The sequence below is a fragment of the Camellia sinensis genome, chromosome 1 (genome assembly GCF_055761805.1).
Source record: "Camellia sinensis isolate YWXY chromosome 1, ASM5576180v1, whole genome shotgun sequence".
Classification (NCBI taxonomy): domain Eukaryota; kingdom Viridiplantae; phylum Streptophyta; class Magnoliopsida; order Ericales; family Theaceae; genus Camellia; species Camellia sinensis.
In genome coordinates, this window is record NC_138961.1 from 7225953 (window position 1) to 7240716 (window position 14764).

A 14764-nucleotide genomic window follows, 5' to 3' on the forward strand; every position below is an offset into this window, starting at 1 on the left:
TACTGTTCGAATAAATGAGGATATCATCAATGAATACTACCACAAACTCATCCAAATACGGTTTGAAAATTCGATTCATAAAAGCTGCTGCTGCATTTGTAACCCCAAATGGCATGACTAAAAATTCATAATGGCAGTACCTGGTTCAGAAGGCGGCCTTCTCAACATCCTTTGCTTTGACTTTTAACTGATGGTACCTGGATCTCAAATCAATCTTAGAAATCACTTATGCCCCCTGTAATTGATCAAACAAGTCATCAATCCGAGGTAAAGGATATTTATTCTTCACAGTTACTTTGTTAAGTTCTCGGTAATTAATACACAAATAGAGAGTCCCATCTTTCTTCTTCACAAACAAAACGGGTGTGCCCCACGGCGATGTACTTAGTCGGATGAACCATTTATCAAGTAACTCTTGCAGCTATACTTTCAATCCCTTTATTTCTACTGGAGACATTCTGCATGGAGCTTCTGAAATCAGTTGAGTACCCGACACAATATCAATAACAAATTCAATCTCACGGTCTATCAAATCCCCTGGCAATTCCCTAGGAAATACATCTAGAAACTCACTAGCAATCAGTATATTTTCAACACTCACATCGGGTTTTTCTACATGCAAAATGCTACACAAATAACCCTTACAACCTTTCTGAAGTAGTTTACAAGCTTTCATAGCTGAGATCAAATAGGGTGGAGGGACTAACCATGTCCCACAAAAGTAAACTCATCCTTTCCCTGTGGGTGGAAAATAACTTATTTGGACACACATTCAATGGTTACATGACACTTAGTTAACCAATTCATCCCCAAAATTATATCAAAGTGTACCATATCAAGGGGCATCAAATTAGCACATAATGGAATATCTCCAAGTAAGAGCTCACATACAGGATAAATATAAGCACATAACATATAGTCCCCAAATGAGAGAGATACGCTAAACATATAATTCAAGGGTTCCATAAATCTATCCAAATTAGGAGCAAATGTTTTTAAAACAAAGGAATGAGTGGAACCTGAATCAAGTAGCACATAAGCAAGTTGGCCATTGATAGAAAGTGTACCTAAAACCCCAGCATCTAAATTCTGAACATCACCCAGAACAAGAGCAAAGACCCTCTCTTGCCTAATATTGTGTTTAACAGTTGTAGGCCTTGCTGAGGTCTTCGTTGCAGGGGTGGAGCCAGCTGAACTAGCAGTTGGTCTATTTCATTTTTGTTACCCGAACATAGGGCAATCTCTCACCACATGTCCCATTTTCCCACACTTAAAGCAAGCTCCGGTTGCATGATAACAAACTCCTTGATGCTTCTTTCCACACTTCGGGCAAGTTGGTGCTAAATTGTGGGTAGAACCCAAAGCGCTGGAAGTTCCCAAATTTTGTTTCTTATTTTGTGAGGATGCCAACCCTTTATACCCATGAGAACCCTGCATTTTTTCTTTCCAATCCGAGTACTGGTTGCGATTAGCCTGATTACCTTATGATATGATGGCCTTATCCAAAACATCCACACATTTCTACAACTTCAACACATTGATCTTTTCAAGAATAAAGTCCCAAAGTCCTCTCTCAAACTTCCTCACCTTCTTGTAGTCCGTATCAACCATGTGTGGTGCGAAATGGGCTAGCTCGATGAGTTGTGCTTCATACTTGTTACAGTTTTGTTGCCTTGCTTTAAGTTTTCAAAATCCGTCACCTTCTTGTCTTGAATACACTGTGGTAAACACTTCTCATAAAAGACCTTCAAAAATTGAGCCCAATTCATCCCTTGATGTTCATCTCGAACAAGTATCTACCAACAGCGTGCTTCGTCCTCAAGTGTAAAAGCAGCAAGCAAGACTTTTTTGTACCTCCATATATGGAAAGACCTCAAACAGTTTCTCTATACCAAGCACCCATGCCTCCACCTTCAGTGGATCAATTCCTCCCCTAAACAATGGTGGTTTCAACTTTTTAAATTCCTTTGTTAGCACAATAGTTCGGTCGTCAGCTTCTTGGTCTTGTACTACCGGTGGTGGCACAGGCATTGGTGGCAGTGGTTGTTGTCGTCGTTGTTGTTGTTGTCTAAAAACCTCTACCATAGCCATGATCATTGCCTCTACTCTATCAAGTCGTGCGAAGGTTGAATCCTCCCCATCTTCTGCCCTTGTTCTCACCATGATCTAGAGGAACATACATTATAACTTTCACAAATAATATGCACATAAGTCACGTTTACAATGCACATTTTCATGTCATACTTGATTATAAATGCATTATGTATGCAACTTAGACCTTTTCTAAACTCCTTATTACTTAATGGACTCGTGTGTGAGATATTAACTCGTGCTCTGATACTACTCTGCATTACCCAAACCCGCCCCTAAAAGTTTGGATCATAACCGACCAGTAATCACTTGATTACCTTCGGCCTCATACAAACATACAGAGTAAATATAATAATGGGGCCATAAACGGAAGTATACAACAAAAGAGAAGTGCATTGAACTGTGCCAATATAACCAAAATTATAAAGTTAACCTTATAGAACATTCACGTCATATACATGCCCATACCAAAATATTAGTACCATAGGAAATTTATACATATCGTATACAAACCCAAGACCATAGTAGCAAAAACAAAATGAGGTCAAAGTATGGTGTGAGTCAAAGACAAAACTCCATCTTGGAGGCATGACTCGACAGGGTCACAAAAAAAGCTCCTGAAGTTGACTATGAGGATGGGTTCCACGCAGCGGATCACCTACATGTGCACACATAATATTGGGTGAGCGAAACTCAATGAGTAATAATACAGTGAAGCAATATAAACAAATGATCATAAGGTCCATAATCATAATACGGAATGGCCTCGGGCCCAACATAACATGGAACGACCTTGGGTCCATCATACAAACAAAACGGCCTTGGGCCTATTATACAAACAGAATGGCCTTAGGCCCATTTTATCAGAATGGCCTCAGGCCTACAAAGGTACAAAACAGCTTCGGACTCACATATTAACAACTGTTCAGAACGATCTCGGGTCCAATCACATATGATTATATCATTAACAGAATGGCCTCAGGCCCACATATTATACAAAATGGCCTCAGGCCCATAGAACGGCGTAGGCCCAAACACATCATAGCATAAACAAAACAACCTTAGGTCCATATTGCACATGTCATATAACTTTTATGAATTTCATTCATTTTGATCAAAACATAATGTTGGTACAAATTGCCTTTCGTGGCTCAAAGTAATCAATTAAGATCATGTCTTTAAAATACTATTACTCACTGTGCGTTTGATCTTGTAGCGTTTCCTCCAGCACACGACCTACACAAACAATTCAAACACACATTTGGTAAATCATTTGTTCAATTCGTATACTTTTCTTTCATAATTCACAACCTTCTTTAATGAGTTTCTAATCATCATTTCACTCTCGAAAGGGTTAGATAAAGTTGGGAATGCGTCTAGGAGGTCAAGAGTATCGATATAAGAAAGCAGGGTTTTCTCCCCTGTCTGGCCGCATGTGCGACCGGTCTAACCGCTAGAGCGGTTTGGCTCTGCTCGTGTGGAAGTGCTAGCTGCTTGAGCGAGTAGAATACAGCTCACCAGATTTATGCATGCTCCGCTCGTGCGGAGCCCATAGCCACACGAGCAGTCTGGGCACACCCAGACAATCCGAAAATGACACAAAAATGTAAACTTTCTAAACTTATTTCCAATCTCAAATGCATGCAAAACCAACCCAAAACATGATATACTAGCATGATTCAAGTGTAATTCCAACTCAAATACATCAATCTTGTTCCAATATCAAATTCATGGTCTCAACTTTTTCATTCGTTAATATATTATATACACAAGTTCAATATATATACATACATAGTGATTCTTCCAACAATTCTTAGTTGTACGAACCATCTAGAGTTTATTTCTTGGATTAATCACAAGAATGAACTCAAATCAAGAAAAAATGAAGAGATTAGAGTTCAATTACTTATATTTAGCTTGAGTCAATACACTACTCCAGACCCTAGTTCAAAATTCCCAATTCCTTCTTAATTCTATGACAAAGATGAGTTAAAGACAAGGATTGTAAGTAAATTAACATACCTCAATTCAAATCTAAGGTTTGCCCCTCGATTCTTTTTAAAATCCCTAGCTTTCCTCTTCCTCTCTCCCCAACTCACTCTTTTGAACTCTCAACCAAGAATGAAGAACATAAGACTAAACAGATATATATCCCACCTCATAAAGCATGATTTAATTATTACAAATCGTAATTTTTCAAAATTTCACTGTAAGCTCTATAAATCATGCTAATCATAAATATGAAGTTGGTTTTGGTTTTGGTTTTGGTTTATCGTGCCTCTAAAACTTTCAATTTTTAGTACAAAGTTCCAATTGCAACAGATATTCCTACATTCAACAGATATTATTCCAAATTTACATAATTCACCTACTTAAACTTAGAAATTCATATCAAACACATAATCACACGTATAGTTAAGCATAAAACGGGTTGGGTTATCATAATTGGTGCCAGAGATAGGAAACACAGGTTTGGATTACTTTTTTTTTTTTTTTTCATTGTTAAATCACCGAATCCAAACATCGATTCAAAAATGAAGATTCATCCATATGAAAAGATTTTCACATAATTGAGCTTGGGGATTGATTTTGCATTACAACTGAAGAGAAGACACACAATTTAAAAACAAAAGATGCTTGGCCAAAATGCCAAAACCAAAACCATATATATACATATTCTTGTTATTAGAGCAACAGGATCGAACCACAGCTTCAAAAAGAAGAGAACAACAAAAGAAACCTAATCCCTGTTGAAACCCATAAGACCAAGTTGTTCATCTTCCACTCTTAAGACGATCGTTGCAGAAATAACTAGCTGGGTAATTCTCAAAATCTGCCCTAGGGATGTGAGAGGCCCCTTCTGATCCTGGTGCTACCATCAGTTTCTTGTTACTCTTTTGTTCTTCTTCGCCAGAAGCCACTGTCTTCTTCGGAGTCCCACTTTCGCCATTGGAGGAGCTTTGGGTGCTCTCACTACTGCCCATTTTGCCCATTAGTAGTTGTTCACTTTGTCTCTTTCTTTCAATTGAAAAACGTAGAGAGTTGTTGGTTTATAAAAAAAATATTCAGAAGAAACAGAGAATCAACCATGTTGATTATTTATTTATTTTTATTTTTTTAAGTGAAAAAAATTGATGTGACATTTAATTTTTTAAGTTGATGATAAATAATTTTTTTGACTTTTATTTTTTTAACTAAAAAGTTGATTAAAAAAAGTCAATTGTCAAGCGACCGAGTTTTCAATAAATTTTTAATTTGAAAAATTAGAATTTAGTTTGATAAAAATCAATATGAATTTTTTTCAAAAATTATTTTCGATCCAAAAAAGATAAAATCATATAAAATAGTGAATATTATTTTATTTTTTTACTGAACTATTTTTAAAAAAATTTCATAAATAAATTTAGAAAATTCAACAAAATATTTTGAATTTATGTGATTAAAAATTGTCAACAATAATAGTGTTATCCACTACCAATCCTTTTAAAAAAAAAAAAAAAAAAATTATGAAGTAGATGTTAACTATGAAACTAAATTATGGAGGAATGGTCTATCGTTAGTACCATTGTTTATGTAGGGAATTTACAATTCAGTATAAGTTTAAAGAAAAAATATTTAGATTCATTGTAAACTTTTGAATAAAATTTTAAATAATTTTAATATTAGTATGAGAGATTAAATGGGAAAAAAAAATAGGGAATTGATAGGATATATAGGAATTGTGGTATTGAAGGTATTAGGCATTTCTGGATTATTTTTGCTCCTTCACTAACAGTTTAAAATAATTATATCTTTTTATCTTATTATAACGATAACATATACCACACTAACTCTATCAATCTCTTTATCCCATCTATTTATCTTATGGTATAAGTTATCTTGCATGAATTAACTTTCAGTCCTCTACCTCTGTCAACTTTCAATCAACTTTCATTTTTAATTTATCCGAAAGAAGAGTTACCGGATAACTTATTTTTATAATTCTATATATATCTAAGCCTTTATCTCATCTAATTTCATTATATAACTTATCTCCCACAATCTTATCAATAATCTCATCCTAGTTAATACATAAAAAATAATTCAACAACCAAAGGTCACTTCCAAGTTCTTCAACTCTAAGCATAGGGAAAAGGAAGAAGAACAAGATAAGAAAAAAGTAAAAGATGAAATAGTTGATTCACCTCTCCTTTTATAAAGTGAAAAATAATCCGAGTTGTGCTGTGGTTGCTTTCCTACTCCTGGAGAGAGAACTTGATTACAGTAGCAGAGTTAGAAATTTAACATAGAGGGAGCACATATTAATGACAATGTTAAATTTTTTTCTCATAAACAATAACAAGGAGATATTACAAAATTTAAACATTCATTAACAAAACTTATTGATCAACAATTCTACGAGTAGTAATATATTATTTTCCAACTAACAATAAAAAAATCTCCAATTTGAGAATAATCATATAAAAATAGAAATTAATAATTCAAGAGGGGATGGCAAGTTGTCACCTGCAGGAAGATAAAGAAATAGCAATATAGATAGTTTCGTTAAATGATAGAGTTCATACATTTTTTATTTTATTTTAAAAAACATAACAAAGGTGTACTTTTAAAAAATCTATATAATAAGGGAAAAGGGTTTTTGAAAATATACATTTGATATTAATAGCTGAAATGAATCTTAAGTATATATCAACGGTTGAGACTGGTTTAGATGAATGATGACTGTCGCCTAAATATACCCATCTATCCAGGTGAGACCCCATACCCCTCACCTTCTTTCTCTATCTCTTTCTCTCTCACTCTCTGTTAATAGAAGCAAAAAACCCACCCTCTCCATCACTACTGATTCTTCTCCACGTCTCACCTACCCCACATTCTCTCTCTCTCTCTCTCTCTCTCTCTCTCTCTCTCTCTGTTCTTTTTCTTGAACAGAAGCAAAAAAACTCACCCTCTCTTTCACAACCGATGCTCATCCTCCTCCTCCTCATTCGTCATGCTCCTCTTTATCAACCCTTCGATTTCAATTCTCTTCATCGACACCCACCCTCTTCGCTACCGACACTCCTCCCCTTCCTCCTTCATCACGCTCCACTTCATCGCAAGGTAAGATTCCCTTACAACCCTTCTCAATTTCGATATTGTTTTTTTCCCCTTTATTTGCTCTTGTCTTCGTCCGTTGTTTTTGCTCCCTTTCTCTGCCTCTTCCCTTATCTCTCTGTGTTTGTTTTTGTGGTTGTGTTTGTTTTTGTGTTTCCATTCTTCCATTCTTCAATTCTTCGATTAATTATCATCGTTAAAATAGCACCGGTACCCAATTTGTCTACATATCATCGGTACCCAATTTCTTGCTCACTGTAGAACTGATGAGTGTTTTTTTTTCTCCCTACAATCTCTTTCCCATTTTTTCTTGACACCCAAGTGGAAGATTAGTTCAGCAGCATTGCCATCAATGACAAGAATACAACACTGAATCCACAATTCACATGGAATAAATTGTAAATAAAAAGTTACTAACTCACCTTTTTTACTCTGATTTTTGCTCATCCCCTTTCGGTGCTTTCTTCTTATTATTTGGGTAGAAATTCTCATAATCTACAAATAGGAGACCTATAAAAAAATAAAACACAAAAAAAATTGGTCATCTGTCCATAAAAGCCATTCAACAAAGAGAAAATAAACAGAGTGGAAATTCTTACCCTTCCCTCCCTTTCTCTATTTCTTTTTGGCTCTCATTTCTGGAATAGCTATGTTCACATTTTCTAAAAAAAATTAATTGAGTAATTGAGTAAAAAAAGGAAGACTAATTGAGTATGAAGTTCGCATGTTTACATTTTCTGCGATAGCTATGTTTACAAAAATGCTCGTTGACTTCTTTCAGGTAAATTTTATTCAATTTTCTTTGTTCAATTTCAAAGCTTTGGTGTTGTGAAATGTTCTATTTTGGGGTTGTTGGCAAAATTGAGGGTTTAGTTAGTTTCCATTGTCTCTCGGCTTTTGTTGTTTCCTTCTTTCCCCCCATCAGAGATCACTCCGGTAAGTTATTTCTCTCAGATTTTGTTGTTTCACACTTCTCTTTCTTTCTCTCTCAGCTTTTATTGTTTCAGCCTTTAATTTTATGGTTTGGTGTGTTATTCTTATTGTTCTTTTAATGTTACAGTAACTAATTATGCCAGCAGGAAGTGAGACTGATCTCATTTCATGTTTGGGCTTTGAGAGCATCTCCTCCCGTGAAATTTATATTTTAAAGTTTCCTTTTCCTCTCCCATTTCTGCCTTTGTTCTAAATGAAGAATTATGTTCGAAATTAAAATTACAGCGCTGCTAGGAAATTTACTAACTGGAATACAGGGAGAATTTCCTTTGCAGCAATTCAAACGATGTTGTTTTTCCTTCGGCTTCCTTCGAACTCGCACTCGCAAGGTAAGACTTCGAACTCACTCCATTTCTCTGCTCTTCATCGCTGTGTTGAGTTGTTTGAATTGTTGTTTGAATTCTGTCTAATGTGAGTCCTTGATATTGGTTTGGAATTTTAGCAAAAATCTGACTGCAGTGCCATTTATTAAATTCCCTCTCCTCTATTGTTGGTAAAAGGTTGGATGGAATTGTGTGAAGGGGACTTGGAATTTTGGAGGGGAAACAATACATGTATAATATTATGATAAAATTAAAGGAACTTCTAAAATGCCTTTTATTTTTATTGGTAATACATTAGCCTTACGACTAAAATGGCTTTGTTGCAATCTAATAGCTACGTTTCAAAGTTAAATAATTTTGTTTATGTAGTGTTGATTAGTTATATAAACTGTTTATTCAGGCTTCAGTTTTAGGGTGATTTTTTGAATCAATCATCCTTCACAATTAACTGGTTTTTCCCTTTTTCTATTCTTTATCGCTGTTGTTGGTTGATTATTCTCTGAGACCGAAATAGTAGACCTGATTGAACAAAAAGGGCAAGACTTGGTGTATAGCTTAAGTCTAAAATAAAGGAAATAGATATTGGAACTAAAATACATATATTATATATATGTATAGTGCTTTCAATAACTCATGTTAATTGACATCTACGAGTCCTTGGAAGCTATCTCCTATGATCAACAAATCCTTATTATCACTTTCATTGACATCTGTGAGTCCTTGATATTGGTTTGGAATTTTAGCAAAATTATATTAGCATTAATTTTTTGGTTATATAAACTATTTATTCAGTCCCTCTCCGATCGAGCCTGTACTCCTTTCTTCCAAGCTCCCTGTGTGTCCGATCGACCTGCGAACACAACGGCGGTGAGCTACCCGGCGGTGTGTGGCCGAAAAACCCCTCCGACGGTCAAGTTAGCACACACTCAGGGATAGAGAGAGAGAGATGAGTGAGTTTAGTGTTTAGTGTATCTCACCAAATGATCATTTGCCTCCGCAGACACGCTTATATACCTTCTGCGCCCCAAATTTACTCCCATTAGTCTCTCGACACGTGGTGCTGCTATCCCGTCTGTCAGCACAAATCAAGCAATCATCACCTAACCAAACTGTCAGGATATCTTGGCGGAGCTCGACAGATCGGCGGAGTCACCTCGGCCTCTCCCGGCCATGCTGTGCCGCATGCCCGAATGCTCACTAGCCGAGCTCCATACCGACCGAGCTCACTGCATTCCGGCAGAGCTGCGCTCGAAGTAGGTCACACGGGGTAAAACAAAGGCCTTCATGCCGAGCTAAAGGTGCAAGCCTTCTTGCCGAGCAACGCAAGTCGCACGGTTCCCACCTGTGCAAGTTCAAATAGCTCGGTCTTGGTCTTTTGGCCGAGCAGCCCCATCTCCGTGCAAGCCCAAAACTATCCTGGCCCAAACACGCTCGGCCTTCAACTTGCCCGGCCCTTGCCATGGCCCATTTCCAGCTCATAAAATCTCCCTCTCAATTGCCTCTTAATTCCGTCCACACAAGCGTGACTGGGATTACATGATCCAACCGGGGTAGATTCTTCCTCGGTCCTCAGTTTGCAAGTAGTTAACCGTGCTAGTCGACATGCCTGGTTCCAAACTTGCCCGGTCGACGCCTCATATCGCCTTTCTGTCTCTTAAACTCTGACGCCGCCATTAATTGGGACACGCGTCGCCCGTTTATTGGCCTTGAGCAGCCAACCCTCACGTCCCTTCATATTCAAAAATTTTGGCGGTCTCTCTCTCTCCCATATATACATCATTTCTCTCTTCATTTCATTCTTACTGACTCTCCTTCAATTCTTGACATTCCAGAGCTCCAGAGCCTTCAAAGAGCCTCCTTCTTCTGTCTTGCTGCGTTTGTGCTTGAAGACTCACCTCCAACCCCATTCTGGTAAGTTCTTCGACCCCTTTATTGCCATTTCATGTGATATTCTTCGTTTTAGGACACAAAAACCATAAATTTTAGGGTATAGCGCCCCAAAACCTTCTTATGCCCCTTGTCCTCCTTGCTGTTCTTCAGCCTTAGTGATGAACACCTGAAGATCTGGGGCCGACTGAGCTCCAGGTCTTTTTTTGATCTAAAAAAACATTAGGACCAAGCAAATTGCTAGTTTTAAGAAAACTTCTGTACAAACCGAGGTAGGCAGAGTACTTAACCAGTTGACCGAGCTAATATCTGGTCCGTTTGACCGGTCGTGCTTCTGAATTTACCTTCATGACCGAGGTGGTTTGGCACTCCATCAGACCGAGCTAAAGTCAAGCTCGTTTTGCGCGACCGCGCTTCCACTTACACTTACCTTCCTTTTCCTGCAGAGTCCAAGGGGACCACACCAACTCCGAGGCTCTCTAAGACCGAGCAGCCATCAAGCAAAAGTTTATGCCATACCACCTCAACCAAGCTAAAACTAGCTGGCCACACATGGGGCGCTACCGTTTCCTGGTTGACACCCCGATCGCTCTAGCCGCGTTCCGGGAAGAATACGATATCCCGGATGACGTTCATTTAGAGCTCGGCGTTGAGGACATAACCCCATGGGGCAGATTAAACCAGTGTCCCTTCACCGTGCTGTCCATTATAGAAGGGGGCCTCCGCTTCCCGGTTAACCCGCTAATCTGCGAATTCTTGCGGCGCACCGGGCTAGTTCCAACCTAGGTCTCAATCAACATGTACAGAATAATCCACGGGATCTACGAACTGAACAACCGGCTAGGAACCAACCTAGGACTAGCTGAGATATTGCGCCAGTATACACTCGGGCATATAGGCGATGGCCTTGCCTACTATTTCAAAATTAGATCGGGTAAGGAGAATATAGTGACCGGCACCCCAGACAAGGACTTGCACGACGATGACTTTTTCTGGGTGTCTGGTAACTATGAAACAGCCGACGTACCGGGCAGGTTTATCAGCAAAAATTACGGCGAGACATGTAAGCCGCGCTAACTACTCGGTTAATTATCTTTCTTCACTATTCTGTACTTAGCATTTTTTTCCTTTCTTTGCAGTAATCGAAGCCTTGCAAGCCCACTATCATTATCCCAACGAAGCAGCCATCAGAACCGTGCTCCGCTACTGCAACCGGGATTACCACGAGCTCCTCGATTACAAACCGACATACCGATATTCAGCTCCACGCCGGAGTAAAGTCAAGGACTTTCTTCGCGCTCCATCTCCACCTCCCGATCCCACATTACCAGACGTGCCATTCATCCGGTTGACCAAGGCAGAAGAGATGGCCAAAAAAAGCTGCATCAAGAACCTCATCACCGCCACCTCCACCGAGATACCGAGCATTCCGACCCGCTCTCCTGCTGCCGGGCAATCTAGCGGAACCGTGGTCGCATTAGCGTCTCCCACCACCGGGCTGGCAAAAGGCCACGTGCAGACCCTTCCGCCGAGCTAGTTGCGGAGCTTAGCACCGAACAACCAGCCGTGATAACTGAACCCCCAACTCAAGCACCAGGGTAAAGAGATCCCAGCGACCGCCTTAGTCAAAGGTGATAAGGAGCACCTATTGGCCTTTGATCTGACCAAGGCCTTACTGCTGCCGAGCGACGTGGTCGGCAGCGACCACGTGCCGGACACCCAGCTGGTGAAGTCTTCGGTGAAGTCCATGACCAGGGCAAGAACTTTGCACACTTTTCCTAAAAAAGAATTTTCCAAGTGTTTGCTCGGCTATCTCCCTAATCGAACCTTCTTCTTGCAGGCTATCCAGAAACAACACTTGGTCTTGGAGTGCATTCACCGACTCCGGCAGAAGGCCACCGACTCTGCCAACCAGGTGGAACAGCTTCATGCCTAGTTCGGCCGGTCCAAAACATCACTGCAGATAGCGAACTGTGACAATTCTAGGTTGCTCGGCCAGCTTGGAACCGTCGAGAAAGAAAGGGACGCGCTCCGGGCCGAGTTGGAGACTTTGAAAGAATTAAATAAGAAGGAGCTGGAGGACGCCAACAACGCTGGTTTCAAGGAAGCCGAGGAGAGCTACACCAAGCAAGTCCATGCCACCCAAGACATTTTCTTCAAGGCGGGATGGAAGGCTGCTTGCGAACAGCTCGACCGAGGACTTGGGACCGACGAGTTGCCTTTCTGCCGACGTACCTTGTGCCATATGCCAACGACATCTTCAATGCGTTGCAGGCTGAGGCTGAGGAAGAAGAGGCGGAGGATGCCGAGGAAGATACCGAGGGTGGCAACCACACAATGCAGCCCGGTCAGGAGCAAACCGGTGTCCAGGAGACCACAATCACGGTCGACCTGGAAGCAACCGCAACCGAGGATGAATTCACAAACCTTTCCCCCTTAGTCTAGTTTTCTTTGTCTTTCTTTTTGTTTGAAAATGTAACCGGGCTATCTGCCCCTTCTCTTGTAATTATTTTGCACATCAATGAAAAAGTTCAATTTTCATCAAGTGTTTGCACGGTCTTCAAGCTAAATAACTTCAGCCGGACAAAATACTTCAGCAAAATGAACCATCTTGTCTAACTTATTTAACCGGAAGAGACATCTCGGTTTGAATCATAAAGTTGAGTAAATCATCAACTCAATCAACTGGAGTAAAACATCTCGGTTGAAGTTTCACAAAAGTTGAATAAATCATCAACCGAGTCAACCGGATTAAAACATCTCGGTTGAAAATCTCAAAGTTGAGCAAATCATTAACTTAGTCAACCGAAATAAAACATCTCAGTTGACATTCACAAAAGTTTGAGTAAATCATCAACTCAGTCAACTGGAATAAAACATCTCGGTTGAAATCTAAAAGTTGAGTAAATCATCAACTCAATTAACCGGAGTAAAACATCTCGGTTGGAATCTCAAAGTTGAGTAAATCATCAACTCAATTAACCGGAGTAAAACATTTCAGTTGGAATCTCAAAGTTGAGTAAATCATCAACTCAATTAACCAGAGTATAACATCTCGGTTGGAATCTCAAAATAAAAAACAACAATCTAAATGCTAAAGCAAAGATGAGACACTTCTATTTTATTGACAAAAAGAATATTACATTCTGATGTGTGAGACAAAAAATTCCTTTGCACAAAAAGAACACAAAAGCTAAAAATAGTACAGTATGAGGTTGGCCGCATTTCATGACCGGCGTATTCCTCTTCCTTCCAAGTCCTCCAAGTGGTATGCCCCCTTGCCCGCCAGACCGGTTATCTTGTAAGGTCCTTCCCAATTTGCCCTTAGTTTTCCTTCTTCTGGCACCAGGGTGTTGCCCATGACCTTCCTTAAAACCCAGTCGCCTACTTTGAACGGTCTGGAGTGCACCGTCTTGTTGTATTTTCTTGAAAGCTCTTGTTGGTAGGCGACAACATGGATGAGAGCCTTTTCCTGGCGTTCTTCCACTAGGTCCAATTCTAGGGCGATCGCTTCAGAGTTCAGCTCGGGCTCAAAACTTTCACTGCGGATGGTGGGCATGCCAATTTCCAATGGGATGACCGCCTCCATGCTGTACGCCAGGGCAAAAGGAGTTTCCCGGTGGATCGCCGCGGGGTCGTTCGGTATGCCCAAAGAACGCTTAAGAGTTCCTCGGCCCATTTTTCCTTGGCTTTCTCAAGCCTTTTCTTCAACCCATCAAGAATGGTCTTGTTTGATGCTTCGGCTTGACCGTTAGACTGCGGGTAAGCCAGGGTAGAGTTATAGAATTCAATCTTCAAGTCTTCGCAAAATCCTCTGAATAGGCGGCCGTCAAATTGGGTGCCGTTATCAGAGATCAGAATTTTGGGGATGCCAAACCGCGTTACCACGTTCTGCCAGACAAACCGTTTTACATCCTTCTCCTTGATCGTTTCCAAAGGCTCAGCTTCAACCCATTTGGTGAAGTAGTCTGTGGCCGCGATAAAGAACTTTCGGTTGCCTGGTGCTGTTGGGAGTGGTCCCACTATATCCAGCCCCCACATCACAAAGGGCCAAGGGCAGGTGAGGGGAAAGAGTTCTTTGGCCGGTTGGTGAATTTGGTAGGCAAACTTCTGGCACTTCTCATATTTGCAAACATACTTCTGCGCGTCTGCTTGCATGCACGGCCACCAATATCCTTGCGAGATAGCTCGGTAGACCAAAGATCTGCCCCCTATGCGACTACCGCAGATGCCCTCGTGAATTTCGTAAAGGAAAGCTTCCACATTGTTTGGATGGACACATTTGAGATAGGGACCAATGAAGGACTTCTTGTATAAAGAGCTAGAAGGAGAGAGCCAAAACCGCTCTGACTTCACTCGGACTTTATGTGCTT